Raw genomic sequence first — 17,473 nt, 5'->3', positions numbered from 1 at the left:
GAGTAAAAAAAATGATATAGAGTAAGAAGTAAGTTTCCATCCCTGTTCCCCTTTATCCCCTTCTATAGACAACGAATTTTACCAGTTTCTTACAAATCCTTTCAGAGATACTCCATGTATTTACAAAAACGTGTATACACAATCTGCAAAGTAATTTTAATATTAAAACATAGCATACAAACTAGAAAACCATTCCCTTAGGAGGAAAGGAGACATAATATAGGCTTCATGGCTTAGAGCTTATGCCCTTTGAAAATTAGCTTTTTTTTTTTTTTAAGATTTTATTTATTTATTCATGAGAGACAGAGAGAGAGCAGAAACACAGGCAGAGGGAGAAGCAGGCTCCATGCAGGGAAACTGGGACTGGATCCCAGGTCTCAGATCACGCCCTGGGCTAAAGGCAACACTAAACCACTGAGCCACCCAGGCTGCCCTGAAAATTAGCTTAAAAGTGGAAACATCTTAGACAGAAAACAGGTACTTATTTGGGCAGAATAACTCATCAACATCAGCTTTGAAAAAGGGGAAAAAGAAGCCTTTTGGTGATTGGGAGGAATTTCAATGGTTTCTAATTAGAGTCCATTTTTCTATTTTTAAGATTTTTTTTTCAGTAATCTCTACATCCAACATAGGGCTCAAATTTACAATCCCAAGATCAAGAGTCACATCCTCCAGAGACACCGACTGACCCAGCCAGGTGCCCCTGGAGCCCATTCTTAATACGTTCTATTCGGGGTACCTAGCTGGCTCAGTCGGTAAAATATATTGACTCTTGATCTTGGGGTCATGTAGTTTAAGCCCTATGTTGGGCATAGAGCTTACTTCAAAAAGAAAAAAAAAAATTCTATTCTCAGGGTGCCTGGGTGACTCAGTTAAGTGTCTGCCTTTGGCTTGGGTCATGATCCTAGGGTCCTGGTTGAGCCCCATGTAGGGCTCCCTGCTCAGCGAGAAGGCTGCTTCTCCCTCTCCTCTGCCTGCAGCTCCCCCTGCTTTTACCCTCTGTCTCTGACAAATAATTTTTTTAAGTCTAAAAAAAAAATAATGTTTTTAAACATTCTCTTCTCAATCTTAAAAAAGATAATAAGTCCCAGATGCTAGCTTAAAAAGACTACATCATCCTTATTTAAAAATAGAAGCAATGGGGCGCCTGGATGGCTTAGTTGGTAAAGCTAGAGCATCCCATCCAACTCTTGATCTCAGGGGAGTGAGCCTGGGCCCCACCTTGGTGCAGAGATGGCTTTAAAAAAAAAAAAAAAAAAGAAGAAGCATAAACCAAATGTGGCAGATCTATGTATGGAATCTTATTTGCCGATGAAAAGAATGAAGTACAGATACGTGCTTCAACATGGATGAATTTGAACATATTACACCAAGAAGGCAGACACAAAAGCCACATATTGAATGATTCCATTTATATGAGATTTCCAGTTAGGCGAGCCTATAGAAAGAAAAGGTCAGTTAGTGGTTACCAGGGCTGGGGGGATGGGGATGACCAACTGGTTGTGTGGTTTCTTCCAGAAGTGATGAAAATATTCCAGAATTAGTGGTGATGGCTGCACAACTCTGTGAATATACTAAAAACCACTGAGTTGTATACTTTAAAAATAGTTTTATGGTATGTTTATTATATCTTAATATAGCTGTTACTTATTTTTGTTAAGGGTTTATTTACTTATTTATGAGAGACACAGAGAGAGGCAGAGACACAGGCAAAGGGAGAAGCAGGCTCCATGCAGGGAGCCCGACGTGGGACTCGATCCTGGGACTCCAGGATCACGCCTTGAGCTGCAGACAGAGACGCTCCACCACCAGCCACCCAGGTGTCCCTGTAGCTATTATTTAAAACAATAGAAGCTGCTAGTTTTAAACTGAACAGGTAAGAGAAATTGCTTGGTGATTAAAAAAAAAAAAAATCTGGGATCCCTGGGTGGCGCAGCGGTTTAGCGCCTGTCTTTGGCCCAGGGCGCGATCCTGGAGACCCGGGATCGAATCCCACATCGGGCTCCCGGTGCATGGAGCCTGCTCCTCCCTCTGCCTGTGTCTCTGCCTCTCTCTCTCTCTCTGTGTGTGACTATCATAAATTAATAAAAAAATAAAAATAAAAAAAAAGAAGTAAAAAAAAAAATCTTTGAGGGGACCCTGCGTGTTTCATTTGGTTAAACATCTTCCTTTGGCTCAGGTCATGATTCCAGGGTCCTGGGATAGAGCCCCACGTCAGGCTTCTGACTTAGCAGGGAGCCTGCTTCTCCCTTTCCCCCTGCGCATGCTCTCTCTCTCCCTCTCTCTCTCTCTCAAATAAATAAAATCTTAAAAAATAAAATATTAAAATCTTTGAAGGCTGGATGAGAACCAAATTCTATGGCAATTGTATAGCAGAAACATAATTATTTGGCCCTGGATCCAAAAAGATGGCTTAAGGATCCATGCTGGGGGCGGGGAGGGGGGGGTGGTGGCAGGGAGGAGTTGGTAAGGGTCAAGTGTCATTAGCTTGTTTTGACTGAACCCACTTTAAGCCTTATGACAGTCTCAAGAGGTAATTATTATCTAGAGTGATGTTCAAAATATTTAACTGTTAATATTTAACAGAATGGCAGGAAAATTTAATCTCTGTGAGTTTTCTCCCCTTTACACTCCCAGGTCATACATAGTATTTGGAGAGAACTTTCCTGTCTCCAGCCCATATTGGTTTCCACTGAGATTCCCATGGTTGAAGCCACACAGATCCTTCAAGTGCAGGGATTCTGTTTCCCAAAGCATAGGAATAATCCCTGCTGTGTGTGGGAACTTGGGTGTTTAAAGGTCTCACCTTGCTACGCAGATCCTAGCTAGGCGCCTGTCCAGGGCACTGCAAGGGGATGGAGGACATACCAGTTCACGAGCTCCTTCCAGGCCTCCAGTTTGAGATAAAGGCACCGTCCCCCCTCTCCCTCTCAGACATGGAACACAATTTCTTTCACTGAGCTCAGACTCTAACAATGGACAGGAAAAGGCACAGTCTCCAGGTAGCTCAGCTTTCCATTCTTTAGACCTCCAAGGCAGTGTTATACTAAGGGCCCCGCTACCTGCTTGGAAAGCCTAAGGGGGAAAATGTGGGGTATTAGTATCTCCATAAATTAGCCTGCCATATCAATGAAATCCTTTGGAAAAAAAAAAAATCAAACCTTGTCTTGTTGGCTTTAAGAGTCAAAAAAAAAAAAAAAAAAAAAAAACTTCACACCCTAGGGAGTTTAATGGCTCAAAGAGCTAACTGCAAAGATACTTGGTGGCAGTGGCTTGTCCCAAGATCTTGTGTGGTTCCTGGGGCATTGCAAGAAAGAGGGTGATAGTGAGAGGAATAAAAGATAATGACCTGGAGTCCTTCAGTCCCATAAAGGAAGAAAATGCATTTCAAAGTGTTCTAAGTAGTGAAGTTCTACTGCTAAGAAGTAACAAAATGAGGGAAAATTTACAAGTCTGTTTAAAAAGAGCTATGTTGGAGACAAATTACATGATTTTCTGAGCCACAGTTAGAGCGAATAGAGAAAAATCTATGGAATTTGGTGGAGAGAGTCAATTGTCTTTAATTGTAGTTAATAAGAGGAATCTTGGGAAAATCAGAAATAGAATTTTTAAGAAACTTAAATAGGGTGTCCTGCTCAATATTTAAAAGCCTGCCACTAGGAGGAGACAAATGAATTTAAAACGGCTTAATCGGTTCTTCCTCTAGAACATGGTTTCTAAATTGAGAAGAGCCTGTATGAAAAATACATTTAGGGCAGCCCGGGTGGCTCAGTGGTTTACCGCCTGCCTTCAGCCAAGGGCGTGACCCCGGAGACCAGGGATCGAGTCCCACGTCGGGCTCCCTGAATAGAGCCTGCTTCTCCCTCTGCCTGTGTCTCTGCCTCTCTCTCTCTCTCTCTCTCTCTCTCATGAATAAATAAAATCTTGAAAGAAAAATACATTTAGTAGCAGAATTCTAGGTGGCAGCGCCTGGGTGGCTCAGTCGGGTAAGCACCTGCCTTCAGCTCAGGTCAGGATCCCAGGGCTGTGGGATAGAGCCCTGCTTTGGGCTCCCCACTCAGCGGGGAGTCTGCTTCTCCTCCCGCTCCCCCAGCTTGGGCTCACTCTCTCCCTCTCAAATAAATAAAATCCTTAAATTAATTAATTAATTAGTAGAAGTACCTGGCTAGCTGTGTTGGTGGAGCATCTCTTGATCTAGAGTTTGTGAGTTCAGACCCCATGTTTACTTCAGAATAAAATCTGAAAAAAAAATCACAGTTAAATAATAGTTCATATTCCACTAAATTCTTCTTCTATTCTTAATCTGTATCATAATCTGTTTTAGATCTGTAAGCTAAATGCTAGACCAGTGGCCCCCAGCTGCATCAGAATCACCTGGTGGGCCTGTTAAAATCCAGATTGCCAGCCCCACACCCAGAATTCCTGATTCAGCCAGTCCAATGTAGAACAGAACAGAATATATGTATTTCGAACGAATTCTCAAATGATGGGGTTCTTCTGGTCTGGGGAACCACTGCCTGGATGTCTAGGGAAGTAAGCCACTTGCCAACAATCAGATTTAATGAAATATTGAGAACATACTAACTAAAATATTTCAATTTGGAAAAAAAAGTAACTTAGTATCAGAAATAAGGTTTGAAGGATCATTTTTGGAGGGCTTTGAATTCAGAAGAAAGCAGTTTATACTTAATTTGGTAGCAGCGTGGCACTTTTGGGAACTCTTGGGTTGTGTTGTAGGCAGTGCCCAAGTGAAACAGGGACGAGAGCAGACAGTGCAGGTGGCGTCTACAGGGGTCCTTCTCAAACCGGGACACAGGAACCCTATGTGAAGCTCCCCACAAACCGAAGATGTGCCCAAAGCATCCGTTTGGCTCACTGACAAACAACTAAAAGCTCCCTTTAATGTGAAAACAAAAATAGTTGGAAAAAGAAAATAAAAATAGATGGAAGAGGTTGGAAAATCTACCTGACCTTTTTTTTTTTTTAAGATTTTATTTTATTTACTCATGAGAGACACAGAGCGAGCGAGCTAGCAGCAGAGGGAGAAACAGGCTCCACGCAGGGAGCCCGATGCAGGACTCGATCCCACGTCTCCAGGATCAGGCCCTGGACCGCAGGTGGCACCAAACCGCTGCGCCACCACCACCGAGGCTGCCCTCTACCTGACCTTTGAAAGATAACAGGAGTCTACCAAGAAATCTCTCCCAAGTGGGGAGAGGAAGATTCAAAAGCTGCTAAGGGGTCCGATCCCTAAGGATACCCTCTACCCTTCGGAAACGTTTGAGAAATACCGGTATAGGGAAAGGGTAAGAGGTCCTGAGGGGAAAGGAAGTGGCAGTGTGGGAAAACAAGCATCTAACTGTTATTGACTTAAGAGTACAAAGTTTAGGGCAGCCCCGGTGGCACAGCGGTTTAGAGCCGCCTGCAGCCCAGGGTGTGATCCTGGGGACCCTGGATCGAGTCCCACATCGGGCTCCCTGTATGGAGCCTGCTTCTCCCTCTGCCTGTGTCTCTGCCTCTCTCTCTCTCTCTCTGTGTCTCTATGAATAAAAAAAAAAAAGAGTACAAAGTTTAAAGGTGTCACACTGTTTAGGTTATTGAGACGGGCAGAGGGAGCCAATGATGGCTCTGGGGGGAGGTCATCTGGCCTGTGGGGTTGGGGGGCCTGGAACGGGGAGCTTTTCTGCGGGTATTCAGGTCCCAGGGAATGAGACCCTGGGTTGGGGCAGTGACCAAGGAAGGGAAAAGAGGTCAGAGACATTCCAGGTGAAGAGCAGAGGACCCAGGAGACTGCCTCAATGAGGAGGCCAATAAGAGAAGGAAGTTTTTTAAAAATCCTCATTTATGAGCCTGAGAGGATGGCGTCGGTGACATGAGGTAGAGCCCCAGCTGCTCTGTCCAGACAGAGAAAGGGGGGATTACCTAGGCCCGTGGTTCTCAAGAGTGGTGCCCAGAGCCATGTATTACCCGGGGTTCTGTTCCAAATGCACATTCTCAGGCCCTGCCCCAGGCCACTAAATCAGAAAAGCTGGGAATGACACCCGACGCCCTGTGGCCTAACAGGCTCTCCGGGGGGGTTCCGACGCCCCCCGAAGCTGAGCTCTGAGCCAGGCCAGTCAGGTTTCCTGTTTTGTTTTGTTGTTTTGTCCTTTCAAGAATTCGAACTGAGATATACAGAGAGAATCAGCCTGTTGATTGTGGGGAGAGAAGCTGAAAGTCGGTTATAGAAAGAGGATGAGTAAGCCGGAATTATGAGTAACAGAAACTATAACTAAGTGAGGTAGTCAGCGGGTCGTCATAGGGACAGATGGTGACACCCTATGGTTGGGGAGACTACATTCCTGCTGCAGCCAAGAGTGACCAGGCACCCCAGGCTCTGGATGGCCATGGCGCTGGGCCAGTCCCCTGTTCATTTTCCTTCCCAATTGAAGCCCAATCATACTGCTATTCTTAGGTTCCTACGATATTCTTATCTCCTTTATAGTCACGTGAATCCTTAAAATAGCAAGACTTCCCATTGCTTGAGGTGACCTGAGTGGATCTGCATTCCTAAAACATGAAAAGTGGATAGAGCTCCAGAGCAGATGGAGCAAAAGTTTAAACTGATGAAAAGAATTCATTGAAAAATATATATGTGTGTGCACTTCTTTTTAATCTTTTAAAAATAAGATTTACTATCTTTTTTAAATTTTTTTATTTTTTATTTTTTTAATTTTTATTTATTTATGATAGTCACAGAGAGAGAGAGAGAGAGAGAGAGAGGCAGAGACATAGGCAGAGGGAGAAGCAGGCTCCATGTACCGGGAGCCCGACGTGGGATTCGATCCCGGGTCTCCAGGATCGCGCCCTGGGCCAAAGGCAGGCGCCAAACCGCTGCGCCACCCAGGGATCCCCAAGATTTACCATCTTAACTATTTTTGTTTAAGATTTTATTTATAATGAATAATTGAATGAATGAATATTCATATAATAATGATTATTTTATTTATATAATATATAATATTATTTTATTTATAATTAAATGAATAATCATTTGAGAGAGAGAGAACACAAGCAGGGGGACCAGCAGAGGAAGGGGGAGAAGCAGGCTCCTCAGTGAGCAGTGAGCCTTGATGGGGGGCCTCCATCCCCTGGACCCTGGGATCTTGACCTGAAGATGCTCAATCGACTGAGCCACCCAGGCGTCCCCCATCTTAACTATTTTTTAAGTGTACACTTCAGTAGTTAAGTATGTTCACACTGTTGGGCAACCACTGTCCAGAACTTTTCATCTTTCAGAGAAATACTTTTCAAAGAATTACATTTTTGAAGAAATTTATTGTTCTTAAACATTTTATTTAAGTTTTTCATTTTAATTTCAGTACAGTTAACATACAGTGTTCTGGGGATCCCTGGGTGGCGCAGCGGTTTGGCGCCTGCCTTTGGCCCAGGGCGCGATCATGGAGACCCGGGATCGAATCCCACATCGGGCTCCCGGTGCATGGAGCCTGCTTCTCCCTCTGCCTGTGTCTCTGCCTCTCTCTCTCTCTCCGTGTGACTATCATGAATAAATAAATTAAAAAAAAAAAACACACAGTGTTCTGTTAGTTTCAGGTATATGACATAGTAATTCAACAATTCCATATATCACCCGGTGCTTATCATAAGTGTACTCTTTAATGATGAAATCAATTTTAATACTGTCACCTGTCTACCTGAAAAGCTGAATCACTTCCAAAGTTCACCATCAAATCTGATGCTGCTCAGGTTCATACTTGGAAGCGAAGCGTTTTTGTTTTACTATTCTTATTCTTTTTTTTTTCCTTAATTTTTATTTATTTAAGTAATCTCTGTACCTGACAGGTGCTCGAATTCAGGACTCTGAGATCAAGAGTTGCACGCTCTTGTGACTGAGCTAGTCTGGTGCCCCTACTATTCTTCTTATTATTTTTAGCTCCTTATTCAAGCAGTCACTCTAAAAAACTGCTGTTAGTTGGAATGTCTTTTGACCTGTCCTTTCATTTCTCTCAGGTATTGCCCTGAACCACATCTAAACTTCCCACCCTACGATTTCAGTATTTTCCACGTCTGGTGTCTTTATCTTTTCTTTAATTTTATATTTCAGGGGATCCCTGGGTGGGTGGCTCAGTGGTTTGGCACCTGCCTTTGGCCCAGGGCGCAATCCTGGAAACCTGGAATTGAGTCCCACGTCAGGCTCCCTGCAGGGCCTGCTTCTCCCTCTGCCTGTGTGTCTGCCTCTCTCTCTCTGTGTCTGTGTCTATCATGAATGAATGAATGAATAAATAAATAATCTTTAAATAATAATAATAATAATTTTATATTTCACCTTTTTCATATTGATCTTCAAATAACAATAATCATGCAATTCAGGTAGAGTTGTAATTAGTAAAGATTCCAGCAACTGTTGGCAAATGAGGCCTAGCCCGGCATACTCAGTGCTTTAGATAGGACCCCACTCTTGGTCCTGGATCCTGGATCCTTGACCTCTCTCACCTGGTAAAACAGGGGTTGGATTAAAATAGATAATCTCTAAATTTTTTTCCATCCATGACATTGCCTATACCATTATATTTTGCTTTATCATCTTTTTTTTTTTTTTTTTTTTTCTTGAGGTGGGATGGGGGATAGTTTGTGGGGAGAGAAGGACAGAGGGAGAGAGAAGATCTTTTTTTTTTCTTTCTTTTTTTTTTTCAAGAGAGAGGATCTTAAGCAAGTCGTACACTGGGGGCAGCCCTGGTGGCGGCGCAGGGGTTTAGCGCTGCCTGCAGCCCAGGGTGTGATCCTGGAGACCTGGGATCGAGTCCCACATGGTGCTCCCTGCATGGAATCTGCTTCTCCCTCTGCCTGTGTCTCTGCCTCTCTCTCTCTCTCTCTCTCTCTCTCTCTGTGTGTCTCTTATGAATAAGTAAATAAAATCTTTAAAAAAAGGGGGGGGGGGGATCCTGGGTGGCACAGCAGTTTGGCGCCTGCCTTTGGCCCAGGGCGCGATCCTGGAGACCCGGGATCGAATCCCACATCGGGCTCTCGGTGCATGGAGCCTGCTTCTCCCTCTGCCTATGTCTCTGCCTCTCTCTCTCTCTCTCTCTCTCTCTCTCTGTGACTATCATAAATAAATTAAAAAAAAAAAAAAAAAAGTTGTGCACTGAGCCTGGAGCCCGACATGGAGCCTGACACGGGGCTCAACCTCACGACCCTGAGATCATGACCTGACCTGCAATCAGGAGTCGGATACTTAATGGACACAGGTACTGAGGATAGATGCTCAACCGACTGAGTCACCCAGGTGCCCCTTGCCTTATCTTGATGGCATTTCCCTTCAGTCAGTTCACAAAATATTACTTATTTAAGTAGCTTGGTTTTGTAGAATTAATGTTTTACCATCAATACATTTCAAGAGAGGAAGTCAGAGTTCTAAGAACAAAACTGTTATACTTAGGGTGTTACAAATGTTTTAATTTGTTATGACAGCTTGGTTTGTATCAGAACGTACCCTACCTTATCAAACCTTACATTCTTCCTTCCCGCCTATCAACCAACCCTTTTGTTCCAACCAAACCAATCTGTTGAAACTCTACATCCTGCCTTTTTTTTTTCCTTTTTGCCACAGGGCCTTTGCTACTGTCATTTGCTCCATCAGGCTGACCTTTGCTCCTCAGTCCAGGCCCATTACTTCCCTCAGAGGATCTTGTCCTGACTGCTTCCTCTAATATTACATTCATTCATTAAGCCCACATTTACTGAGCACTTAATGTTTGCCAGGCCCTCCTTCCATTTTTCCTATGAGTTTCTGGATGCAACTGTTAAATTCAATTAAATAAGGAGCCCGTTAGATCCAGGGAACTGTAACGAACCCACAAAAAGCAAACCAAAATCTTAGCCTGTAAATGCCTCAAGTTTACAAAGTTGGACCCTAAGGACAAGGAAGCACAAAGAGCCAACGGGCTTTAAGCTACAGCCAATCAATGAGTTTTTTTGCTTTGCTTCTACCTTTCCTAAGTCTCTCCCCAGCTCTTGTGGAGCACTTGTAACCATTTATGGTTTGGTGCTGATTCAAATAGATTTTTGCTCAGGGACGCCTGGCTGGCTCAGTGAGAGGACCTTATGACTCTTGATTTTAGGGTCATGAGTTCAAGTCTCACATTGGGTTTAGAGGTTATTTAAATAAATAAATTTTTTTAATCAATATTTGCTCAAATAAGCTCTTAAAAATTTTAATAGGCTTCAGTTTAATCTTTCAACGCAACTTTATTTTTTATTTTTTTTCAACACAACTTTTTTTTTTTTTTTTTTTTTTAAGATTTTATGTATTTATTCATGAGAGACACAGAGAGAGGCAGGCAGAGACCTAGGCAGAGGGAGAAGCAGGCCTCAAGCAGGGAGCCCGAGTGGGACTCCATCCCGGGATTCCAGGATCACGCCCTGGGCCTAAGGCAGACGTTCAACCGCTGAGCCACCCAGGCATCCCTCAACGCAACTTTGAATCATATTGTTCACATTCTGCTTTGTCTTTGCTCATTTATGTGTATTTTTTACCCAACGTGATTTTATTTTATTTTTTTTGGCTTCTTTGTATGTTCCTTAAAGATACTGAATAAATGGACAGATGAATGAGTTAAATAATATGAAACTGGTTTGATTCAAAGGAATTCAAAGGAAATACTTAACTAGAATTTAAGAGTCATTCTAAGGGGACACCTGGGTGGCTTAGTGGTTGAGCATCTGCCTTCAGCTCAGGTTGTGATCCCAGGGTCCTGGGATCAAATCCCACACTGGGCTCCCTGCAGGGAGCCTGCTTCTTCCTCTGCCTGTGTCTCTGCCTCTCTCTGCCTGTGTCTCTCATGAATAAACAAATAAAATCTTAAAAAAAAATTTAAAGTCATTTAATTTGACCACTTTGAGGGTTACAATGTAAATGATTCAATTGAGTGACCTATCTCTAGACTGTGTACTCCTTCTTATGCATGTTTGACCAAAATCACACATTTTTTACTCTTACTCATTCACCACTTATATTATTTCTTCTCTATAGAAATGAGTTGACTCAGTGACTGACACATGTTAAGCATTCAGAAGATGTTTGTTAATTATTTTTTTTTAATTTTTTAAAATTTATTTATTTATTTATTTTTAATTTTTTATTTATTTATGATAGTCACAGAGAGAGAAAGAGAGAGAGGCAGAGACACAGGCAGAGGGAGAAGCAGGCTCCATGCACCGGGACCCCGACGTGGGATTTGATCCCGGGTCTCCAGGATCGCGCCCTGGGCCAAAGGCAGGCGCTAAACCACTGCGCCACCCAGGGATCCCTTAAATTTATTTATGATAGTCACACACAGAGAGAGAGAGAGAGAGAGAGAGAGGCAGAGACACAGGCAGAGGGAGAAGCAGGCTCCATGCACCAGGAGCCCAACATGGGATTCGATCCCAGGTCCCCAGGATCGCACCCTGGGCCAAAGGCAGGCTCCAAACCGCTGCGCCACCCAGGGATCCCGATGTTTGTTAATTATTAACGAGAATTAATGTATATTTTTTAACCTTTACAAGTAAGAGAACAAGTTTTTTCATGACAGGGAGTAGTCTCTCTCTCTCTCTCTCTCTCTCACACACACACACACACACACACACACACACACACACACACAGATTTTATTTAGTAAACTCTCCATTCAGTTTGCAACTCCAGCTCACCACTCCCAGATCAAGAGTTGCATGCTCAACCATCTAGGCCAGCCAGGCATCTGCCCCATACACAGATTTTAGAATTATGGTTGACCCTTTAACAACACTGAATGAACTACATGGCCCTACTAATACGCCTGTGGGTTTTTCAATACATTACTGTATTTTCTCTGCTTTATGATTTTCTTAATAATATTTTCTTTTTCTGTAGCTTACTCAATGTAAGAATATAGTATATAACACCTATAACATATGTATTATATATATAGCATATACACAACACATGTATTATATATAGGATATAATACATATACAGGATGCATCTTAATCCATTGTTTATGTTATTAATAAGGCTTCCTGTCAACAGTAGACTATTAGTGGTTAAGTTTTCAAGCAGCCAAAAGTTATATGCAGATTTTTTACTGTAAAGGGTGGAGACGGGCACCCTAACCTCTGTTTTGTTCAAAGGTCAACTGTAATCTAATTCTGAGTTTACAGTGGGTACTTTATAAATGCTTCTTGAAAAAATAAAATAAAATAAATAAACGCTTCTTGAGTGGATGAATAAATTGCAAAGCAAAATATTGTCTCTTAGAAGAATTTTCTTTTCCTAAATCAGTGTTTCTTTCTTTTTTTTTTTTAAGATTTTATTTATTGGGCAGCCCCAGTGGTGCAGCAGTTTAGCACTGCCTGCAGCCAGGGGTGTGATCCTGGATACCCGGGATCGAGTCCCACATCGGGCTTCTTGTATGGAGCCTGCTTCCCCCTCTGCCTGTGTCTCTGCCTCTCTCTCTCTCTCTGTGTGTCTCTCATGAATAAATAAATAAAATCTTTAAAAAAAAGATTTTATTTATCTATTCATGAGAGAGAGAGGCCGAGACACAGGCAGAGAGAGCAGCAGGCTCCCTGCAGGGAGCCCGATGTGGGACTCGATCTGGTCCCTGGGATCATGACCTGAGCCGAGGGTAGACACTCAACCACTGAACCCCCCAGGCACCCGAAAAGTAGACATTTCAAGCCTGAGTATTGCCTTATTACAGCATAAACCTGCACAAAGAACGCTTAGATCTTTAACCACATGCTGATGAGCAAGAGATCAGTATTCCGTCTTTTGTGCAGCTTCCCCATAATTAAAGTTACATAAAAAGGCAAGGATTCAAATAAGTCTAGCGTGTTTTCTCACTTACCAGAAAGTGTTTGTGTAGCTACAAAGGGCTGCAAAACACAGACTGTTGTAGCAACAATCGCATGGCCAGATCATCTCCTGTCCTAAGTCTGTTTGGAGATCACGTCGACTCCGAGGCTCTTTTTCCTTCTTCCTCTTGTCTTCAGATTGCTCACCTCCGATAGATGGAAAATATTCCCAAGACCAGACCGGAGAGTTTATAATTCGCCAGTCCCCTCCCTTTATAGAGTGAGATGAGCTTTGGCAACTGATGCCTTGAGGACGGATCCTTGACAGCAGGTGTGCCTGGGAAGCTTAGGACAGTTTTCCACAATGGGCTCCCTGTTGGTGTATCTGTATCCAGGCTGGATATAATTAATTGACTCTTTTAAAATTAGGCTTTCTTTTTCTCATGTGACTTCTGGAAAGCTAGTTAAGATTAGAATTTCTATTTCCCTATTTGTAAAAAGGAACTTAACGTTAGAATATTAGTACTGCAAGGAACTGTAAAACAACTTAACATAACTTTAAATGTTTATGAAGAAGCTAGATCCAGAGGGGTTGAGGAACTTGCTTAAGGTCAAAGAGCTTGAAAGCGGCTGGATCAGGAATAAAGCCTGGAATGTAGTTAATTTTGTTGTTAACAAAGGACCGGGATTGAGAAACTACTGAAATCTTTGCTGGAAAGTCAAAAATTTAAATGCCATTAATTGGTATTTTACTTTTTTGGTATTAAATATTTCTGACAATGTAGCTCCTGAATAAAAACATAAAAAGGTATTTTTCTAATGTTTCATCTAATGAAAATATAACCTGAAGATTTGATGTTCAACATAAGATATAGAATTTTCAGTTTATTTAAATTTTTTTTTTTTTTTTTTTTTTTTTTAATTCATGAGAGACACAGAGACAGAGACACAGGCAGAGGGAGAAGCAGACTCCATGCAGGGAGCCTGACGTGGGACTCGATCCTGGGTCTCCAGGATCAGGCCCTGGGCTGAAGGCAGACGCTAAACCGCTGAGCCACCCAGGCGCCCCTAAAATTTTTTTTCAAAGTTTCTTTAGATACATATTTTTTTTAATGTTTTTTTTATTTATTTATTTATTTATTTATTTATTTATTTATTTATTTATTTATGAGAGACACAGAGAGAGAGAGAGAGAGAGGCAGAGACATAGGCAGAGGGAGAAGCAGGTTCCTCGCAGGGAGCCCGACGTGGGACTCAATCCCAGGTCCCCAAGGTCAGGCCCTGGGCTGAAGGCAGCGCTAAACCGCTGAGCTACCTGGGCTGCCCTAGATACATATTTTTCATCATAATTTGGAATCATACTTTTAATTGATTTTTTTCATTTAAAAACTTTTTTAAAAGATTTTATTTATTTATTTGAGAGAGAGAGAGAGCACAGAGGGAGAGGGAGAAGTAGATTCCTCACTGAACAGAGAGCCTGATGTGGGGCCGGATCCCAGGACCTGGGATCATGACCTGAACTGAAGGTAGATGCTTAACTGACTGAGCCACCCAGGTGTCCTCAATTGATTTTTTAAAAGGTTTATTTATCTATTTTAGAGAGGGAGATAGAGTGTGCATTGGGGAGGGGCAGAGGGAGAGGGAGAGAGAATCCCAAGTAGGCTCCACATCCAGGGCAGAGCCCTACACGGGGCTTGATCCCACAGCCTTGAGATCATGACCTGAACTGAAAGCAAGAGCCAGACACTCAACTGACCGAGTCACCTCCATGTCCCATGAATCCCTTTTTAAAAAATTATTTCATTACAAAAATAATAAAATAAAATAAATAAAAAGTTATTTCATTACAGGGCACCCAGCTGGCTCAGTTGGTAGAGCATGTGACTCTTGCTCTCAGGATGGTGAATCCAAACCCTATGTTGGGCATAGAGCTTACTTAAAAAAAAAAAAAAGAAAGATAACAGAAAGAAAGAAAGAAAGAAAGAAAGAAAGAAAGAAAGAAAAGAAAGAGCAAAAAAAGTAAAAGTATATTTAAAGTATATTTAACTGTTATGAACCTTAACTATACCTAAAAATTTTTTTAAAGATTTTCTTTATTTATTTTAGAGACAGAGAGAGAGAGAGAGAGAGAGAGAGAGGAAGCAGAGGGAGAATCTCGAGCAGACTCCAGGCTCAGCGTGGAGCCCCACGTGAGGCTTGATCTCCTGACTCTGAGATCATGACCTGGGCCCAAACCAAGTCAGACACTGAACAAACTGAGCCTCCCAGGCACCCCTAGTTAAAGATTTTCTGGTATAATTTCAATTACACAGAAAAGTTGCGAAGATAGCCTTCTCTTTATAACATTTTATGTATTTCTATATACAGTTTTTTCTTTCTGAGCCACTTAAGAATACGTTGCAGACATGATGCCCTTCTAACCTTAATTCTTAAGCAGAAAAAAAAAAAAAAAAAAAAAAAACCACACCCAGTAACTGTAGAGTCAGCCAGTATCGGTCTTTTCAGCAACACCCACTCAGACAGATAATAATCATTGTTGATAGCATCATTTTCAAATTGTACATATTCTGACTTGAACAATGGTAGATAAAAATCTAGCCGTAAGAACAATTAATATAGTCTTCACTCAGGAGGTACTTACCAGCGTCCATGGGTGCCTCAGTGGATGGAAGCATAAAACATATTCACATTTTGCTCATTTTTGAGATGCTGGGCTCAACAAAGAATTCTCTCTCTCCCCCGCCCCTCCCTCATCTCTCTCTCTTATTTTCCCCTTATGCACCAAAGCATTTTTTTTCAGGGTGAGAAGAGGATTTAAAATAAAATTGTGTTTGCTTACAGATGAAGGATCGAAGGATCAAATCAGAAATCCAAAATGAACAGTTGTGAACTCTCTAAGAATTAGGTGCTATTTTCTGCCCTTTCATTATTGGGTTGGCCATTTCTGCTTTTGTTGAAGTTGGAGTGAAACTGAAGGATGTCAAATAGATCTTCAAGACGTTTCTCTTTCTTGCTTCTGTGGCATCGTCTTCCAAACGATGTTAACACTGGGTGGATGCTTCAGTACTAAGGAAATCTTTTCAACTTGTCACCTTGGTTTTTTTATATATAGATTTTATTTATTTATTCATGAGAGACACAGAGAGAGAGAGAGGCAGAGACACAGGCAGAGGGAGAAGCAAGCTCCATGCAGGAGCCCAATGCGGGACTTGATCCCAGGACCCTGGGATCATGACCTGAGCCCAAGGCAGACACTCAATCCCTGAGTCACCCAGGTGTTCCTTCATTGTCACCTTGAATACACATTCTATCCACATCGCCATGGGAATCCCCATGCCCCTGGCATCCATAACCATAGGTCTTGTGAGATTCTATTAAGGATACAGTGGTCAATACGGGTGTCCTTTTATTTAAAAAACTGCCACAGAAACTCTGAGTAGCAAAAGGGGACAGGAGGGCATTTCCAGTGCTATCCTTTGTGAACAAAGCACCCATGTGCAGGAAGTTAGTTATCTTCACCGTAGAGCTCAGCATAAATAACCAGAGAGCAAACTGGTCTCCTGGAAGGCAGGCTCATCTCTATGAGCAAGAGAGTTTCATAGCAACCTTTTTTCAGCAAATAGAACCTTATTCCTGGTTTTAAGCACAGACCTTTGAAACACACTTATTTTTCATATTTAAGGAGGACAGATTTGTGAAAGATAACTAAACCTATTATAACCTCATCATTCTGTGTTCTTTCTTTTAAGATTTTATTTATTCATTTGAGAGAGAGAGAAAGAGAGAGAGCGTGTGCACAAGCAAGGGGAGCAGCAGGCAGAGGGAGAGAGAGAAGCAGACTCCCCACTGAGCAGGGAGCCTGATGTGGGACTCGATCCCAGGACCCTGGGATCATCACCTGAGCCTGAGGCAGATGCCTGACCGACTGAGCCGCCCAGGCACCCCTCATTTTGTGTTCCTTGGTGTGAAACCAGCTTCTTACCATGTTGTGAGGGCACTGCCATCTTTCTGGTGCCAATGTGGATTTTGTTAATTAAGATCTGAATAAAAGTGTTTTATAATGTGAGCACAAATGAAATGCACTTTGCTTTTGTTTTGCTGACAGTCAAGACTACTAGTAAAAATAATCCCAACTAACCTTATCGTCTGATGTAGAAAGGTGGTGTCAGTGAATATTTATCAAACACCCCTGGAATATGATACTCTTTTATGTATTCACAAATGTGGAAATAAATTAAAAAGTTGATGATGCCATTTGATTAGACTGCACCATGGTTTATGAGGCTGTGATATTTCCACAAAGATCATGTTTCTTTTCAGACTTTGAGTGATGCAGGATAGCAATTAGTCAAGGATAGGAGCATCCAACATTAAACAAAACTTTTCCAGTTTACTTTTTTAAAAAAAATATGAGGGGGTGCTGGGATGGCTCAGCGGTTGAGCATCTGCCTTCAGCTCACAGCGTGACCCTGGGGTCCTGGGATCGAGTCCCACGTCAGGCTCCCCGCAGGAGCCTGCTTCTCCCTCTGCCTGTGTCTCTGCCTCTCTCTGTGTGTCTCTCATGGATAAATAAAATGTTTAAAAATAAATTTAAAAATAAAAAATAAAAAAACGTGATTAAGTAATTGTCATTGGATCTTCCTTTTAACTTTGTTTCACA

The 17,473-nt window shown here is 42.2% G+C and overlaps 1 long non-coding RNA gene across 2 annotated transcripts; it reads right to left on the bottom strand.

Moving 5' to 3' along the window:
• Positions 1–1,002: 1,002 nt before the first annotated feature.
• Positions 1,003–13,664, bottom strand: LOC119874232. 2 transcript variants are annotated; one of them, XR_005368144.1, is made up of 4 exons: positions 12,867–13,664; positions 8,327–8,493; positions 4,162–4,239; positions 1,003–1,438 (listed from the first exon to the last, which is right to left on the bottom strand). It is a non-coding gene; the product is annotated as an uncharacterized LOC119874232 (long non-coding RNA). The 2 variants fall into 2 exon arrangements; XR_005368145.1 differs by lacking the exons at positions 1,003–1,438; positions 4,162–4,239 and adding an exon at positions 7,486–7,537.
• Between the last annotated feature and the right edge of the window lie 3,809 nt (positions 13,665–17,473).

The sequence above is a fragment of the Canis lupus genome, chromosome 12, assembly GCF_011100685.1.
Source record: "Canis lupus familiaris isolate Mischka breed German Shepherd chromosome 12, alternate assembly UU_Cfam_GSD_1.0, whole genome shotgun sequence".
In the NCBI taxonomy this organism is placed as follows: Eukaryota; Metazoa; Chordata; class Mammalia; order Carnivora; family Canidae; genus Canis; species Canis lupus.
This window is presented reverse-complemented; position numbering and strand designations above follow the sequence as displayed.